The following is a 17806-nucleotide window of genomic DNA, read 5'->3' as shown; positions in this document are numbered from 1 at the left end:
CAAAAATGCAACAGCGAAGAAATAGATAGAATGTTTCCCTTAGTAGTGAAAACTATAGATTGCAAGCTCAAAGTAATGTTGGAACATTGCATTTTGTAGTATGTTTTGGTGGTCACTAACATGTGTGTGATTGATGAAAAGACTTAAGCTTGAATAGTAATAAAGCAATTCTCCATAAGCGCTTGAATTAGTACTCTTTCCGGAAGTATCTTCTCCAAGCATCAAAACAACGTAAAGAATCAAATCAAGCAACTGGAAGTGAGTCGACAAGCAAAGTGTAAAGAGGAAAATCACAAATGAACACCCTTCCAAGAACGTTCCACAAGCTCGGACAATGGAAGTGTGAAGTTGGCAAAGGATACTCCACAAGCGCTACATCGAGCATAAGGCAGTTGCAGGACTCAAAGGCAAAACAAGCTGAAGTGTCAAAGAAGCACTTAAGCATGTTAGAATAGAGTGACAAGCCAACGTGCTTCGGACGCAAGAATTGATAGTGAACACCTTCAAGGGTCGTTCCACATAGGCGCAAGTACTTAGGATTAGTTTCATACTTGTAACATTTTGTAATCCTAAGTTGTATGGCTCTCACACACCAAGATTAATGTAAGGCTGGATCACGGAGGACCTAGCCCCAGGCAGGATCTTCTTGAACAAAGTTTAATGCTGGTTTGATCTTCAAAACTGGGCAACAATTGATGAACTTGTAGCAGATATTCCTTAATTGATCGCAGAACTTGTAGAAGATCACACAATAAAAAATAAATAAAAAATAGAAGATAGGTGGAAGAAGGATAGTTTGGATTGAGCCTCTCACTCTCTCCTGGGTCTCTCACCCACGGCCTCTCACCGTACCTATCTCTCACAGGAGCTGTCTCTCACAGCTACATGGCTAACGACCACTCTTTTTTTATCTTATCGTTGGCTGATCAATACAGCCTCTTGCCTTTATTTATAACTAAAGCATGATTACAATGCTCAAATAGTAACTCCCCTTTTGGCTATTGAGAGGATTACAAAATAGAAACCAAACGAAATAGAAACTAAATCTAACTAAAAGGAAACAAAGGACTGAAATAGAAACTTAAAAAACTAAAAACTTCCAAATAAAAACTAAGCCTACTTTCTAAATCTGAAATTAGAAACTAGTACTAACTAACTTGCTAAAACTGAATTTAGAAACTATGTAATCTCCTATTACAACCAAACTGGAAACTAAAAATACAAACGAGGTAAACTAACATAGCTAAGAAAAAATAGGAACAAAACTTGTCCATATCTTGTACTCCATGCAAGCTGTCCATATGTGCCCCTAAATCAGTGTTCACGTGAACAGTAATTTATTTTTTTTCTAAATTTCTGTCTAGGTCCCTTCTCTTCTTTCATGCTTCTATCTGGAATGGAGCTCCCTTTTGTGATGCTCCATCGAACCAACAAAAACCTGCCACATCATCAGACCAGGCTACCTCTCACAGCAGTTGAATCCCACAACTACACTGGGCTGGTTTTGGGGCCTGTTCCTGCGGCTACACATGGACCTGTGATCTACATCAATGATGCCCTTGGACTTAGTAAAAAAGTCAACCAAGATTGACCAACGCTTTAACCATCCTAATTGGAACTTGACCAGACCAACTGGGAACCATGTTGAACTTTATATTGGTATATTTGGACAAGCCTGATGACCGACAAGTTTCAACAATCAACCAAGGTCAAAGCAGGTGTTTTGGCCAAATGGTAAGGTTCGAGGTCTCGGTTTCTCAGCTGGTTTCGGTCAGCCAAAAAACCGAGTTGTCATGGTAACTCGGCGAGATCTCGGTCGAGTTGCGTATTTTTTATGTCAAATCTCGGCTCTTGGTTTCGGTGGCTATATGACCTAATTAGCTCATGAAACTTGCAAGACAGCCTATTTTAGGCCCTTAAAACATGGTGGAACCCTTAATTTTTTATAAAAATCACACCTAAAATGGTAGTTTGACTTAGGACCCTAGGTTGGTTGTGTACGATGTATCACTATATATACTAATATGACCTATTCCACACAATCTTTATTATTAGAACACATAATTCAAGTAGAACAACTTAAATAAGCAATAGGAATGAAAAGATGTAACAACCCAAACCCAGATAAAGGTAATAGGTCTCAACCTCGCGAGCAGTGATCAAAAGATCGGGAAAAGTTAACAAAAAGCAGCGGAATTTTTTTTTCCCCTAAGCCATTGTTTTATGTTTTGTCTTAGCATTTTTTATTTTGGCTCTTATCTAGTGGTTTCCGCGATGGAACTTTCTTTATCTTTTGGGTCAGAATGATTTGGAACAGTTAGTTCTCAATAGCCATTGCTCTCAAGTCGTAAGTCTTAGCAGGTGTCAACCTGTGTAATTTCGAGGGTGAAATTATTTTAAGGGGGGAAGGATGTAACACCCCGATTTTCCCCAGAAATCTTACTACATGTTTTTCGTATCGTCAGGTGTTGATCGCTTCGATCTCCGACAAAACCCGAAGATTTAGTATTTTTTTCGCCCGAAGGTAATTTTATTTACAAACCTTCGGTGATTTTCCCATTTGAAAATGTGTTAGGTGATGGATAGCATAAAACAATTTAGTTTTCAGAATTTAATAAATTAGTGGCTTAGCACACTGGTTGTTACTTTGCCTATACATGTAAGAGGTCTTAGGTTCAACTCCCATCAATAGCATTTTATGTCTTAGGTTCAACTCCCATCAATAGCATTTTATGTAAAGGAATTTTAAAACATTTTATTTGTCACCTAAATGTGGGACCCACCTGATGATGTGGAGGAGACAAGGGAAAAGAAGAAAAGAAAAATGCATGAAATATGATTGGGACGTGTCTTCCTAGGTGGCATGTGCATGGATGCCACATGGATGGGAGGAGGTGATGTGGATGCTTATGTGGCAGTGGGACTGCCACTTGGAAGGACAGATTCCAAATGGAGGGTGGATCATAGGTTGGTCAACATAGTAACTAGAGGGTGAGTCAAAGGGTATTAAGGTAAACTCACCTTAGTCAACTTGGTTGCATGGGAATAAATGGGTCAAGTCAAGGCTAGAACAGTAATTTTGGGAGATAGGGGTACCCTAGTCAATTTAATTGCATGAGAGGGTATTGATTAAGAAGGGAGGTGTCAAGGGGCATATTGGGGATTCTACAAGGCAAAAGAGGAATAAAACCTCTCCACTGTACATTTTGAAAACAAGAAATAGAAGAAACCGTGTGAGGGAGAGAAGACAAAAGAAAAAGAGAGCGAGACAAGGAGAGAAAATAGGAGAGGAGTGAGAGAACCGAATTTTGAGAAAAAGGGAAAGGGAGAAAATCGTGGAGAGTGGAAGAGGACTGTGAGAGGACACAGAGGAGTTTGCAAGGGGATTTTGAGTATTTTACCTTGTGGATTTGAGAGGAGATTTTCAAGGAAGCAAGGAGTTGAAGGACCAAGCTTGAAGTAGGATTTGAAATCTTCAAAAGGTAGATTTCTTTTTCTGATTTTGGGGATTTATTTTTATGGAAGTTGCTCTATTTTTGGGGAGGGATTTGAAAGAAAGAAGAGAGAGAGAGAGAGTGTGTGTGTGAGACAAGAGGGAGAGAAAATAGGTGAGGAGAGAAGGAGCCGAGAGAGTAAAAGAAAAAGAGAGAAAAAGAAGGAAAGAAAGAGGAGAGAGAGAGAGAGAGTGTTCGGCCAAGTTGGCCGGGCACCCCCTCCCTTGTACGTGTGTGTGTGTGGGAGCCACATAGGCTGCTGATGTGGCTTTTATCTACTGTTTTACAAAAAAAAAAAAAAATCTGCTGCTTTTTGTTAACTTTTCCAATCTTTTGATCGCCGCCGGCGAGGGTGAGTGAGACCTATAACCTTTATCTGGGTTTGGGTCGTTACAAAAGACATCAAATTATGAACCATTTCATAAGTCATATATCTAACATTATTTGTTATATAAAGTCAACATTTAACAATACAAGCCAATAACTACCAAGTACCAAGTCACCCCTATGGCCCTATCCCCATATGCTCATCCTGATATTGAACGAGTGTCGGGTCTTCAATTTCATATCTCCTCCAAGGAAGGTTGTTGGGCAGCAAATCTCCTCCAAATGTTGTTCTCGAGCATCAAATCCAAGTGATCCAAGCTTTTTTTGGTAAGATTTCGAGTTTTTTTCTTCACAACTGGCGAAACCAGTCGAGTTTACCAAGAATAGGTCAAAATTTCGACTGAGATAAGTCAAAACATGGTATTTATACAACTGACTTTGTGATATTTCGGCAAGATACCGAAAATTTGGCAGAGATTTCAGCAAGATACCAAAATTTTGGCCGAGAAAATGTATTCTTCTTATTGCGCACCCTATCACTACTCGACCCAAGTCGAAACCGAGAAAATTGCCGAGATCTCGCGAGACCTCGAACACTGCTTGGAAGTCCAGGCGGTCAATCGAACTAAGACTTGGACAATGTTCCCAGGGAGCAGTGGTTTTTTGACACTTAGCTGGTCAACTGGATGAAGTTACGTGTAACCTACAACATTGCAACAGTCATACAACGGCTATTTCCTAACAAGGGGGGTCAACCGGCTCAATTCTGAATAGAGTCGTTGGGAGCTCCAACAATCATATTTTTTTTCTAATGTAAAGTTGTCTATTTCAGGAGAATGAGAGAGAGCTTCTAACGATTTTAGAACTTCAATTGCAAAAAAAAATTGTATTGGGCTAAAAGGGTGTGAGAATCATTTCTTTGTTCGTAAACTTGTATACTTGCCTATTGAGAGGCTGAGTTGTTGTTGGTAGCAAACATTAGTAACCTACTTCCCCATAGTTTTAGTATCTGACTCGGAATGCAACCAGTTTTTGCAATTTACCCATTTAAGTTTTTACTAGAAGACAGTTTAGCTAGTAATTTGATTCAGAAAGCAACCCTAATTCAAAGAGGGTAGAAGTAGAAAGATGAAGCAGGAGAAATAATATTCAAGGGGTTTGAGTCATTTTTTTTCGAAATTTTTCTTGATGGTATTTTGGAGTTTATGCAGACAAACTTAGTTAATTTCCCTTCTATTACTAGATCTTCAAAGATTCCGGTACAATGGTAAAAAACTTACTTTTAGTTCTATGGGTAATCTTTTTCTGTGAGTGGTTGAGCTTAAGTACATAGCTTAAATTCAGCTTAACGAGATGAATTGTAAGAGACCAATAATCGAAGTAGGACATTGTAAAATGACAACGATAGAAAGAGACCAATAATCGAGGTAAGATATTGTAAAATGACAAAAGTAGAAACTAAGTGATAAAGATAGAAACCACATTGTAATTGTAATTTAAATTTTGATATGATGAATCCAACGAGATATGGGGTCTCCCATACATTTATTACCACAATAAATTTCCCAGTAAGGATAGTACTCGGTTTGTTTCATCGGTTACAGTTTTCTTCCTTCCAGCTTCTGCTATATATGCCTCCAACAACTCTGGAAGGAGGAAGCTTTAGGGACTCCTTTCTTTACCAACATATCTAGTCTTTGGCCTGAACCCTGGGCAACCTTGGGGAACTTCAACTAGGTTTTGCTTGTTAAAAAGGTGTGAGGGAAACCGGGTTATACCAATGCTGTTGCAGTACCTTGAAAATGTGTAGATGCTGCAGACTGGCTGATCTCACACGAGGGCTGTAGATTTACTTGGTCCAACAAGTGCTCAGGTAAGGGAAGAATAGAGTATAGGCACAAACGCGTCTAAAACAATCAGAGCTTGATTTCTCAATACCCTATCTGATGCTGCCTCTGTTAACCCTGGCACTTCTGAACAATCACCTATGATGGCTACAAAGTCTTATCTTGAGTTTTCGCCATACCTGAAAACAAGAGGATGGACTCCATTTCTAGGCTTGGAACATTTTTTTTAACTTTCACTCCAACATCTTGACGAATATAACTTTTCGTTATTTCCAGCTATATTTGTCTCAAACATAATGACTTGTTTCCATATGGTAAATATTGTTTCATTTCTCGTCATCTTCAAGCTGTTTTTAATGTTATGTCTGTTATTTACAGTGATGAAGAATCCCTGTACCTTTTCAGCGAACGACAATGAGAATAGGACAAAAAAGAACGAAACAAATTGGGCGCAAATTGCTGGGGGAATGTTTTCATCGGATCAATGATTTACCAGAACCTGAAATTATCTTCTTGATCTTTGTTCTCAGGAAGAAAGGTAATCCTTTTACTTGTTTCCTCTCTATATTTTCTTACTGAATTTATAACATCTTCAAAAGATTGTGTTATGAAAGACTATCCGGGCCAAGATTACACTTAATTAAAGCAATGAAAGATATCTAAACAAATATCTGAACATAATTCCTTTCATCTGCTTCCAAGACTTCACAGAATAGGGATTCTCTATCACTCCGATTCCACTTCAATGATGATCAAAAAACAGAGAAAAATATGCTTCAAATGCAAACAATTGAAGCTTAGCTCGGAAGGTGGTAACTACACTGTGGATCTGACTGTGGAAATGGGGTCCCAATTTAAACGAACTGATGATAATGAAAAAAAAATAGTGTGAATCTAACTCTAAGGATTGGTGGTCCTCAAGACCTCAACCATATAACGCAAAGATGGAAAAAAAAAAATGTTGTATAAGAAAGTGATGCAGCACAAGTCCATCAGTTGGGTTCCAAGGCAGGCCCATATTTGGAACATATTTGGGGACTATTTAAGCCCATATTTCTGTCCAGGATTTCCCCCATCGGTCCAGTGTTGTGGGTTATATTCTGTTATTATTCACAAGGTTTAAAGTATTGGTATTGGGTATTGTATTGGAAAGGTGGTCTTAAGAGACATATCGTATCATATCGAAGAGACGCAAGATACACACGGAAATGTTTAGGATACATGTGAAATACAGTTTTGAAGCAATAAACACTATAAATAATTAATATGTAAAACTTGTCTATGAAAATTATCAGATCTCCTCCTTGTGAGTGAATCACCATAACCACTAGAAGTCGTCCAAGCGAAGGTGAAGGTGAGGACAAAGACAAAGACAAAAATGAAGGTGAAGGTGAGGACGAGGATGAAGACGAAGACAAAGACAACGACGAAGGCAAAGACGACGACGAAGACAAAGATGAAGATGAAGACGAAGATGAGGTCATGGTAGGGTATGCTCAAGAAGAGATAGAGGTGGGTTATGATAGAGCTTGGATTTTCAAATACATTGCTATCTGGATACAATTTCATGAAGTTCCAGGTGGATTACTATTTCTCAATTTAGAGAGTGCTGCTACACTATGGTATGAGAACTCACGAGCTTGGGGCTCCCAACGCCGTTTCAACTCTACCACCAATCTCAGCCGTCAGTGCAGTGAATATTGGTTTTCAACAGGGTCGGTAGCCACCGGTGCCGTTACAGTGATTCCCCATGGTTATTCCCTTCAACCAGCCTTTGCATTAAATGATCATAATTCCATTCAAACGGTTACACATTTGAATATTCAAGGTGCAGCCAACAGTTATACCATCACCTTCTCTGCTACAATGGTTAATACTCATCAATCTCCACAGTTGACCAATGGTTACATGCCTTCAATTTCATCCATTTCTTGCACTTAGGGATCACTATGGGGCTCATCAATCCCTACAAATAAGGAGCAGTTACATTCTATTACAGTTGGCAAGCAGTTTCCTAGTGGCAATGAGCTTCTTCAATCGGTTATGAATCATAATAGCCTTCAATTTCTCAACAATCAAGCAGCACTAACCGTAATGGCACAGCTGGCCAATGGTATGTTAAATGCTACAATGTTAGAAGGACTCTCTACAAGTAATGCCCCAATGGATGTGGCTGTTACAACTCATTTGGCATCTAGTTTAGAATCACGTAATTTTCGTTTTTATTTCAAGGGAGGAAAACAGCGTGGCTGACTGACTTGTCAGGAGGACCCGGTTCTTGATGTGTGGAACTGTTTCGCCCACTTCTGTTCCATGGTTTCATGAAACTTGTAATTCAAAATCCATGTGTACTACATGTTCTTATCAGTAAAGCTTTGTTTACCCAAAAAAAAGTAATATGTAAAATATAGCATCTATAAAGATGAGAACAAAGTACGAAGAGACAAGTGCGTTCAATTGATTATGTATACAGGATGAAGTTTCTTATTTCTTCTAATACCCAAAAAAAAATGTCATTTCAGTTTGCGGAAGAGTGAAAGAGTTTTTATACACACACCATTGCAAAAAAAAACCTAGTTTGATGCAATCATTAATGCAAACCCGAGAGGGTAAGCAAGCCAAGATCGAATCTGGAAGAGGGTTCTGATCTGAATCAGGTTTGAGTGGGTTATGTGTAGGTATGTTGATCGATGGTGGTGCAGGGAATGGATGATGCAGATGATGAAGATGATTGTTGAAGATGAAGATATATAGGTGGCAGCCTAGAGTCCCACTAGTTGCCCAACCGTCGGAGTTCTACCGAGGTCATGATTGAAGGAGTCCCACCTTAATCCCCCTTGAGTCTCACAAGCAAAAGTTCTCAAAGAGAGCAATTTGTATTCAATTCATGGTTGCCAAGAAAGCTCCCATGATTTCTCTTTATGTAACCCAAGTGTGGAGGCTAAATGCCTCTTGGAACCACAAATTTCATTAAAGGGACTTTTGGGACTGCAAGACAAAAGTAATTCCCAAAAAGTCTAATTGAAAAGACCTAAGCCACAATTAAAACTTAGCACTAAACTCTTGAGTCTTGACTACTACTTTGGAAACTGAAAAAGACTAACTAATTGTCCTAAGAATAAGAAAAGGCGCATAATCATGCCTTGGAATAGAAAAGGCCAAGTACTAAAAACTACGAGATAGAGTAGTGGCTATTAGACTTCTACCTAAGAAATATGAAAGGACTCTTAAATAAGCCTAGGAAATATGAAAAGACTGTTTGACCTTCATAACTATAATAACAGAATTGGTTGAAGCTGTTCCCGTGTGGACTCCAATTCCAAAGAGCACGCAAGGGCTAGGCCTTGGGCTGGGCCAGTACGATAATGCCCTGCATCAATCATTCAGGTTATTTTTCACTATCCTAGTGATCCATTGCAAAAACTGACGTTAAAAATCAATATTTGAGCAAAATATTCAAAGTTTTGGTAGAAAACTGTTCTTGCGCAAATCTGGTTTTAATCCTTGATTGTAGGTTGTTTAATCACCAAATGATGATTAAATCAACACTACCAGAGTCGCTTTTGCTAGTAAGAACAAGGAATCAAGTTGATTATGCCAAAACTAAATTGATTATAGTGTCTTATGGGAGCTCTTGGTAAGTGTTTGAAGCATAGTTTAAAATCTTGTCTCAGCAGGCCATTTCAGCCTGACCGAAATGGCCGAGATACCAAAATTTGGTATTTTTAAGCCCAACTTAGGTCATTTCGGTGGGTTTTAGGCCAAATTAAGGCCTGATACTTCATGGAAACCCTATTTTAAGCTATATAAACATATTTAAATGTTCATATTGCAAAAATAGTCACTCAAAGTGGTGTTTTGATCTCTTCTTCAACTGCCCTTTCACCTCCAAGATCTATGTAGGGATTCTAGCTCGTTGCTGGCCGGTTCGCCAGAGGATCCTTCCATTCCATCGAGAATGTATATGGTTGACATGAGCTTTGGTGTGTCATCTTTTTGTGACCGTGTGGGCAAACTTGCATTCAGTGTTGTTGTTCATCACATCTGGTTCGAGCGCAACCTAAGAAGATGGACTTCCAACTCCAAATCATTTCATCAGATTTAGAACTCCATCTCTTTTGATATCAAAAGTAGATTGTCTGTTTTTCCTCTAAATTTTGTGGATACTCCTAGAAATAGACGCATTGTAACTTCTTGGAACCTCAACAGTTAAGACTTGCTATGTTTTCTTTGTTTGAGCTCTTGCTCCTTTCTTATTTCCCCTTTTGGCACCTCTCTTTTGGTAATATATATTTTTATTCATCCAAAAAAAATGGTGTTTTGGATTTGCACCCTTGATTGACAGTATACAGTCGGATCCAGTTGTATAAATAGTTAAATATACATTGCCTAAGTACTAGAAGACATAATAAGCAATTTAAACAAGTAAATCATACAAAGATAAAGTCGATGGTAGTCTTTAAACTCATAAAGTCATAATCATAGAATTAAGTACATAGCTAAGATTACAATTGATGCAGGTTCATCAGCAAAATAGGCTTGTTATATTAGGAATAAGTCTAGGGTTGGGTTCTATACATGTTGGGCCTTTGATCCCATGGGTTTTCTATGTAATAGGCTACTTTCATGGGCCTAAAATATGGGTAATTAAGTTGCATACGGGATTCCTTACTTAGTTTTATTTATATATAATTAGTGGTCATGTGATCACTTAAGTGATCATGTGACTTGGTTAAGTGGTCATGTGACTATTTAAGTTGGGCTGGATTAGGACTCTATATGTCCAGCCATGTTTTAAGTCTATCTCCTTTATTATTTCAGTTTCCTAGTCAGTTTAGGTTACCTAATAGGTTAAAGATTGGGTTAGGCCTTTTCTTTTTAGTGTAAGAGTCTATTTTTGAGTCTTTTATATAAGGTTGTAAGGGGGACAAGTATGGGACACGAATTTTGATATTAATGAAAAGCTTTTGTTGCTCTTCTTCTCCATTGAAAATTTTTGTCTTGTGTTTGATCAAGGCTGGTGGGATTGGTGTTTGATCTGATTGACACCTTCCGGAGGGAAGCCCGGGTTGTTCGTTGGTGGGATTGGTGTTTGATCCAATCGAAACCTTGCGGTGTGAAGCCTAGGTGGTTCTTTTGAAGCTCTTCTTCAAGTTCTTTGAAGATCTCCTTCAAGTTCAAGATCAAGATTCAAGGTTTATTCAAGATCCTCTAACCAACTGAGCTACCCTTGCAACAACAGTAAGTTTGAATCATCCCATCAATACCCATTATTCTCCTAATCCTCCAATCCACCCCAAAACCCTAATTTTCCCACCCATCTCCCAAAACTCTTAACAAACCATTCAGCTAACAACAACTTCACATAATTGGATCGAGTATTCCCCTGCCCAATTGGAATACTCGAACCAAGCTGTTTTCCCATTACCCCATTCAATCCACAACATCCCACCTATTTTTGGAGATCATCCCATTACCCAAATTCTTCACAGACCAATCCAACCTTCAGAAACACACCATACCTGAATCGAATTTCATTCACCACACTAGGAATAATCAATCCAAACCATAGCCCCAAATTCCCATCCTAAATCCTAGATCCCCCTCTTTTTCCTCTTTTCCAAAACCTGACACCATAAACCTAAGTTGCTGTCCATTCAAATTTACACACTTTCATCCCTCAAAACATCTCAGGACCTTCACTAATAGACTCTCCTACCTTGACTTGACATAACCCTAACATCAAACCCTAACCCTAACCCTAATTTCATCAAAAACCTATTTCTGACCTAGCCGATTCACATGTTCATAACAGATCCTGGTTTACTGGCTCCTAGTTGGTCACCTACCAATCTAGGACTACATTAACAATATTCAATACACATACACATTCATAAATCCTAATAGAACTGTTTACTAGTAATAACTGTTGCGCCTTCCTGGATCGACCCCACTCAAGGTCCGCTAGAGTTGACATGCATTTTTCTCTAACTGAAGGACATACAAATGCCACGTCATAGTCTGGGAGAAGAAACGAGTATAATCCTCCACAGTTGCCATGTAAATTGCATCATCGACATACTGAAGGTAACCTATCCTAAGATATAGGTTACCAAACTGTGAAGAACCACGACTATCCACTGATTCATTGTGATAATGATGCCTCTGGCAACATGTATGGTTGGTGGCTTGGGTAGCCAGGGTATGAGAAGATGTCGTCCACAAAAGACAATCCAGTAATAAATTCATCACTAACCAACATGTATTGATCATTTTTTTTTTTTTAAAAAACACTTCTGGAGAAAAAACTTCAACCTTGAACAATGGAGAAGGCTTCAAATATGCGGAGAAGAAGCTTCAATGCAGTGTTTCCCAAGTATTTTGGCGTTGATGCAACAAAAATTCGAAGAATGAACCTCAAAAGAGCAAAAAAAGCCTTTGGAGTCGAAATAGGAGCAAAAAGAACACCCTGGTGAGGTCTCGGTCGAAATTTCGACTGAGACTACACGAGTTCTTGTATTTATATTAAGTGAGCTTGTAGTGAGAAGCTGGAATTTTAGCGAATGTCAAAACTAGACGAAATTTCGACCGAAATTTGTTCTTTTTTCATTTCGAGGGTGCATCTCATCTCGCCCTCACCGAAATTACCGAAATTTCGGCAAGATTTAGTACTACGGTTTTAAGTCATAGATCGAGTTATATAGTTTATAAGAGATGTATCAAGTGTATTGATAAGTATCAACCACATCGGGTCACGTATCGACACGATACAGCTGATAACCTTTTTTTCTTTGGTATCATATTGGTATCCTAAAGATAAGATATGTATCGGTTAGTATCTTAGAACTTCATTATTTAAGCCCACAAACCAGGCCCTGTTTGCGGCCATCGAACAGCCTGTCCAAAGAGGTAATCCTTCAGATTTGATGGATCTCATAGCCAGCTCGCAAGGAAGAGATTAGGGAGAATATTTGGTGGGACCCATTACACTTGCATGAGAATACTATGGAGTACAAGAGGTGGACTTGCGTAGAGGACAAATTAGATTTAGCATTAATTAGATTTCAGTTACTACTTAGATTAAGTTATTTCTTTCTTTATTTGAATAACTTATTGTACAAGGTAGTCCACATCATGTGTGGGACTCCTCCATTCCTTTTTGAGTTATTGCCATTAAACACAATTTATTTGTAAGAGCTGTAGAGCTCCAAAATCGAATGGATTAACGAAAAGAATTGGTTTTGCAGTCATATTACTGTGTGAGGAAGTGTAGGAGAGAGTCCTATATGAGGTGAGATGCCAAGGAGAGAGTGAGAGGCTTGATCCAACCCTGGTCCCTACTCAAGACCCCACTTCAATGCTGCTTTGGTGTGCATCAGATGGCCGGGTTTGTCTATGTCACATACTAACTAATTTCTGAACCTACTTTCTAATTTCGTGACTTGCTCATATCTCAGCAGTTAATCATTGTATCAGGCTTAATTTTGGAGGGATTGTTCAGACCTATTGGGCCTCCATTCGATAGGAATATTAGCCCCATCTAACCCCTGTGATTATTGTTCTGAATATTGTTTGTTTTCTGGTTATTTGGGCCTTGCTAATAACCTGCAATAGGCATTCTGTAGCTGCTGTTCGTGTTTCTCTTTGATTGGGGTTATTCTAAACCTTTGTTAGATATTGTTAAGAGTTGTTGAGGATGATTCACCATATTGTTCACCTACTGTTGGTGGCTGTTATATGTACTGTGAGACTGATATTAATGTCTGATTTGGTTGTAATTAAGATCCTATTTTGGTGTTGAGTCATTTGTGACTTAGCTCTACATTATTTGGTATTGGAGCTAATCACGGCCAGCAATAAATGGCATCTCTCTGACCTGGACAACAACCCAGAGGCTCATGATTATGTTTACAGAGAATTGAAGCGTTTATTAGACCGCATGACCACTATTGAGAAAAAAGTTTGAAGCCAACTTTGGTCACCTATACCCTCAACTTCAAAGGATTGCTACCATGGTGGCCATTGCAGTTTTGAAGGTGGAAAAGGCAAAGAGCAATACGTAGAATGTCCTACCAAAGAGGTCTATGTTGAAGAAATCAAAGTAGACAAAACTGAAGCCGTGGACGATGAGAGACTTGACACTGCAGATAAATTAGCAATTGAAGAAACAACTGAGGTGACTGAGAACAAGAAAGAAGAGCCTCATGAGCTCGAGTTTGAGGTGGGGAAGTTCAAAGACACAATTGTAGATAACCCCATGGATGCGACTAATGATTTCGAAGTCAAGCACATCAAATTTCTCATTCCCTCAAAGTAACTTTGAAGAACAAACTCCTCACCTTGAAGATTACATTCATATCGTCAAGGAGTTGCAAAAATTCTGCTATGGATTAAAGATGGATGTGCACAATACCAAGATTTGTCCTAGACTTACATTCATATCATCAAGGAGATTATTTTAAGTGGGGTAAAACTGATGTGGCACAAGCCCATCAGTGGGGTTCTAAGGTAGGCACATATTTGGCCCATATTTTGGGGCTATTTAAGCCCAGGTTTCTGTCCAGAATGTTCCCCCATCGATCCAGTGTTGTGGACCATATTCTGTTATTATTCACACCCACAAACCAGGCCCTGTTTGTAGCCATCGAATAGCCTGTTCAAAGAGGTATTTCTTTCAGCTTTGGTGGATTCCATAGCCAGCTTGCAACGAAGAGATTAGGGAGAATATTTGGTGGGACCCATTAGCCTTGTATGGGCATACTATGGAGTACAAGAGGTGGACTTGTGTAGAGGAGAAGGAGAGCTACCGTTGAAATCTTTAGTTTCAATTTCTCTTTTAAGAGATATTAGGCAGATTTTATATTTCAGTTACCAATTAGAATTGGCATTAATTAAATTTCAGTTACTACTTAGACTAAGTTATTTCTTTCTTTAATAACTTATTATACAAGGTAGTCCACACCATGCGTGGGACTCCTCCTTCCCTTTTTGAGTTATTTTTTTAGTTGTAAGAGCCTTAGAGCTCCAAAAACGAATGGATTAATGAAAAGAACTGGTTTTGCAACTATGTTATTGTGTGAAGCAATAAAGGAGAGAGTCCTATGTGAGGTGCAACGCCTTGAGGTGAGAGGCACGATCCAACCCTTGTCACTTCTTATCTTCTTCTCTTTTATTTCCCAATCCATTCCCTGCGTTTTTCTGCATGTTTGAGATCCAATCGAGAGCTCCCTGTTGTTGCTAGAATCCTTATTGGATCCTATAGTGCGATGGACCTAACGACAATCTCGCTTTTCATTGTGAGCATGACAACAGGGAAATGGGAAAGCATGGTAAGGAGTCGCCACCTAGGGTACGGACCTATGACCCGCAACAAGGAGGCTCGTTCCCTAGTCAGGGGAAAGAGCCAGTTTTGATTCCAAATTAGTCTGGCCACAGTTTCGGGTAAGGGCCAGGTTACGGAGGTGCAAAGGTGTTAGGCACCCATTCCGCCCGATACAACCAGTCTTTCCACAGATGCTAGATTTTGAATCCTCTCCCAAATGTGTAATTCCTAAACCCACATGTGTGACTATGTTTATCTAGCTAGGGTTTATTACTGCACCATATACTGAATTAAACCGCTACCCTAGTCATGCCTTGTTAAATTAATTAATTAACGATAAGCTACTTCAACCTTAGACATGCATTTCTAATGCTATGTTACATTATACTACCTTGTACTACGCTTCATTAAGCTATACTACTTTATACTAATAGAAACAAATAGAAACAAAGACAATTTTTGACAATTTTTGACAACCGTCCCCTTTGGTCATATTTATAGAGGAGCCCAAAGGGGAAGGTTCAAGCAGCCCAAAGGGCGAAAAGGGGGCAATTTTCCGAATTTGGTGTTTCTAGCTCTGCAAACACCTATTAATGTAGTTCTAAATTGGTAGGAGACCAACTAGAAGCCAATAACCAGGATCTGCTATGAACTGGGTAATTCGGCTAGGTCAAAATAGGCGAAAATTGTGAAATTAGGGTTTGATAGGACCTAGGGTTTGATGGTAGGGTTAGGTCATAGGGGAGCCCCGTTTGTTTGACGGATAAAAAAGGGTGGGAAACTACTGAGGGTGGGTCCACATGTTGTGGGTTGAGTTGACAAGAAAAAGAAAGGAAAGGAAATAATGGAATATGCATTTTGTAGCGGGGTGGGATTTAGTGGGAGAGAGAGCAAATGGACATGGGGTGGGATTCCATGGGAAAGAAAGGAAATAGGAAGAGGGGTGAGAGAGACTCAAAAGTAACTTTTCCATGAATAGTGCCAAAGTCCTACCAATTTGGTAGGACTTTGAAAGTGAATACAACAACTCAACCTTATCTCAACTAAGTGTGGTCGGCTACATGGATCCTTTCAAAACAAAACAAAGTAGAAAGAGGAAATGGAGAGATGGAAAATGAAAAAATGAAAATAAGAGGAAAGAGGATAGCCCAGTAAATCAGGAAAAACTTTGCTACCTAATGTCGACAACGTGGATCCTAGCCCTCCAATAGGCTCTCTGATGCAGGTTCATCATAGAAATTGGCTTATTTCTTTAGAAATAGACCTAGGGTTGGGTTATATACATGTTGGGCCTTTGATCCCTAGGGTTTTCTATGTAATAGGCCACTTTAATGAGCCTAAACTAGGGATATATAGGTTGCATACGGGCTTAGCCCAATACTTAGTTTATTTTTATGTTTTTTAATTGAACCGGTTCAAATTGGTTACATCCAATTGGTTCAATTTAAGTGATCATGTGACTTGGTTAAGTGGTCATGTGACAACTTAAGTGGTCATGTGATGTAAGTTGGGCTGGATTAGGACTCTATAAGTCTAGCCATGTTTTGAGTCTATTTCCTTTAGTATTCTAGTTTCCCAGTCAGTTTAAGTTACCTAATAGGTTAGGGATAGGGTTAGGCCATTCCTTTTTAGTGTCTAAGTGTATTTTTTAGTCTTCTATATAAGTTTGTAAAGGAGGCCAACATTAGATACGAATTTTGATCAATAAAAAATATTGTTTTGCTTCTGCTTCTCTCTTCAGAGACTGTCTTGTGTGTCATATCAAGACCCCCCCTTGTGAGTAATATCAAGGTTGAAGGACTGGAATCCCCAGTGACTCCTTGCATCTTGTAGATCGGGAGGTTCTCTCTTAGCTTTTCTTCAATCTGCTACTGTTGGAGATCAGTGTTAATTCAAGTAAGTAGTTTTATAATTCTGCAATTTCTTTCCTCTCCTTAATCCTCCACTTAACCCTAATCGATTCCCATAACCCTAGCCTCACTCTAAAATCTGTCCAGCCTTATCCCTCCACTCAATCTCAGTTGCAGCCCAATCTGTCCATCAAAACCCTAAATCCAATTCTGCCCTAAATTGCAGAATTTCAAAACTCATCCAAACCCTAACCTTTTTATACCATAATAGCCCTCTAGACCTGCCCATTAATACCCTATAAACCCCTTTCCCAATATCCAACCCTAATCCTAGTTTTACCCTAAACAGCCCCAAATCTGCCTAATTAGCAAACAGTTTCAGAACTTTGATCTTACCTGGCTCCTATTAGGCCTTGCCTATATAGGACTACCTTACTCTATCTAAGGTCATACTTGGCACAAGACCCAGACTATGAATGTCATTCTTCACAACCTCACCTATGGTCTTTTTCGACTTTGAAAGTAAATGGAGTGGGAAAAAGAGGGGTGTCACCTCACTAGACAAGAATAAATGCATTTAATGAGCTTGTCTGGAAGTTTCCCACCCCATGTAACCAAACAGTCATATATGTGGTAGTATGTGGGAAACAAGTACAAGTTTCCCACCTCTTTTTACCTTTTCCACTTTTCTCCGTCAAACAAATAGGACTTTAGTGAAGGTCTTGTTACATTTGAATGGAGTTAAGGCTGTAAACAAGGTTTAAAATCTCGTTTCGTTTCAGTGTTTTAGTTTGACCGAAATTTCTTCGAAATATGGTATTTTTTCTATGAGTTTTGCTTGGCCATTTGTGGGTGTAAAATGCTAAAATGATCGAAATAATCGAAATTTCGATGAAACCGTGCATTTTTTAGACCGAAATTATCGAGATTTCTGAAATTTCCAAAACAAGATGACCGAAATTTCAC

General features: G+C 39.0%; 1 protein-coding gene across 2 annotated transcripts in view; it reads right to left on the bottom strand.

Annotated features, from left to right (window-relative positions):
• Positions 1-17806, bottom strand: part of LOC122664174 (DNA mismatch repair protein MSH2) — a 53983-nt gene that overhangs the window by 17859 nt on the left and 18318 nt on the right. The window lies entirely within an intron of this gene.

Source organism: Telopea speciosissima, chromosome 6 (genome assembly GCF_018873765.1).
Source record: "Telopea speciosissima isolate NSW1024214 ecotype Mountain lineage chromosome 6, Tspe_v1, whole genome shotgun sequence".
In the NCBI taxonomy this organism is placed as follows: domain Eukaryota; kingdom Viridiplantae; phylum Streptophyta; class Magnoliopsida; order Proteales; family Proteaceae; genus Telopea; species Telopea speciosissima.
This window is presented reverse-complemented; position numbering and strand designations above follow the sequence as displayed.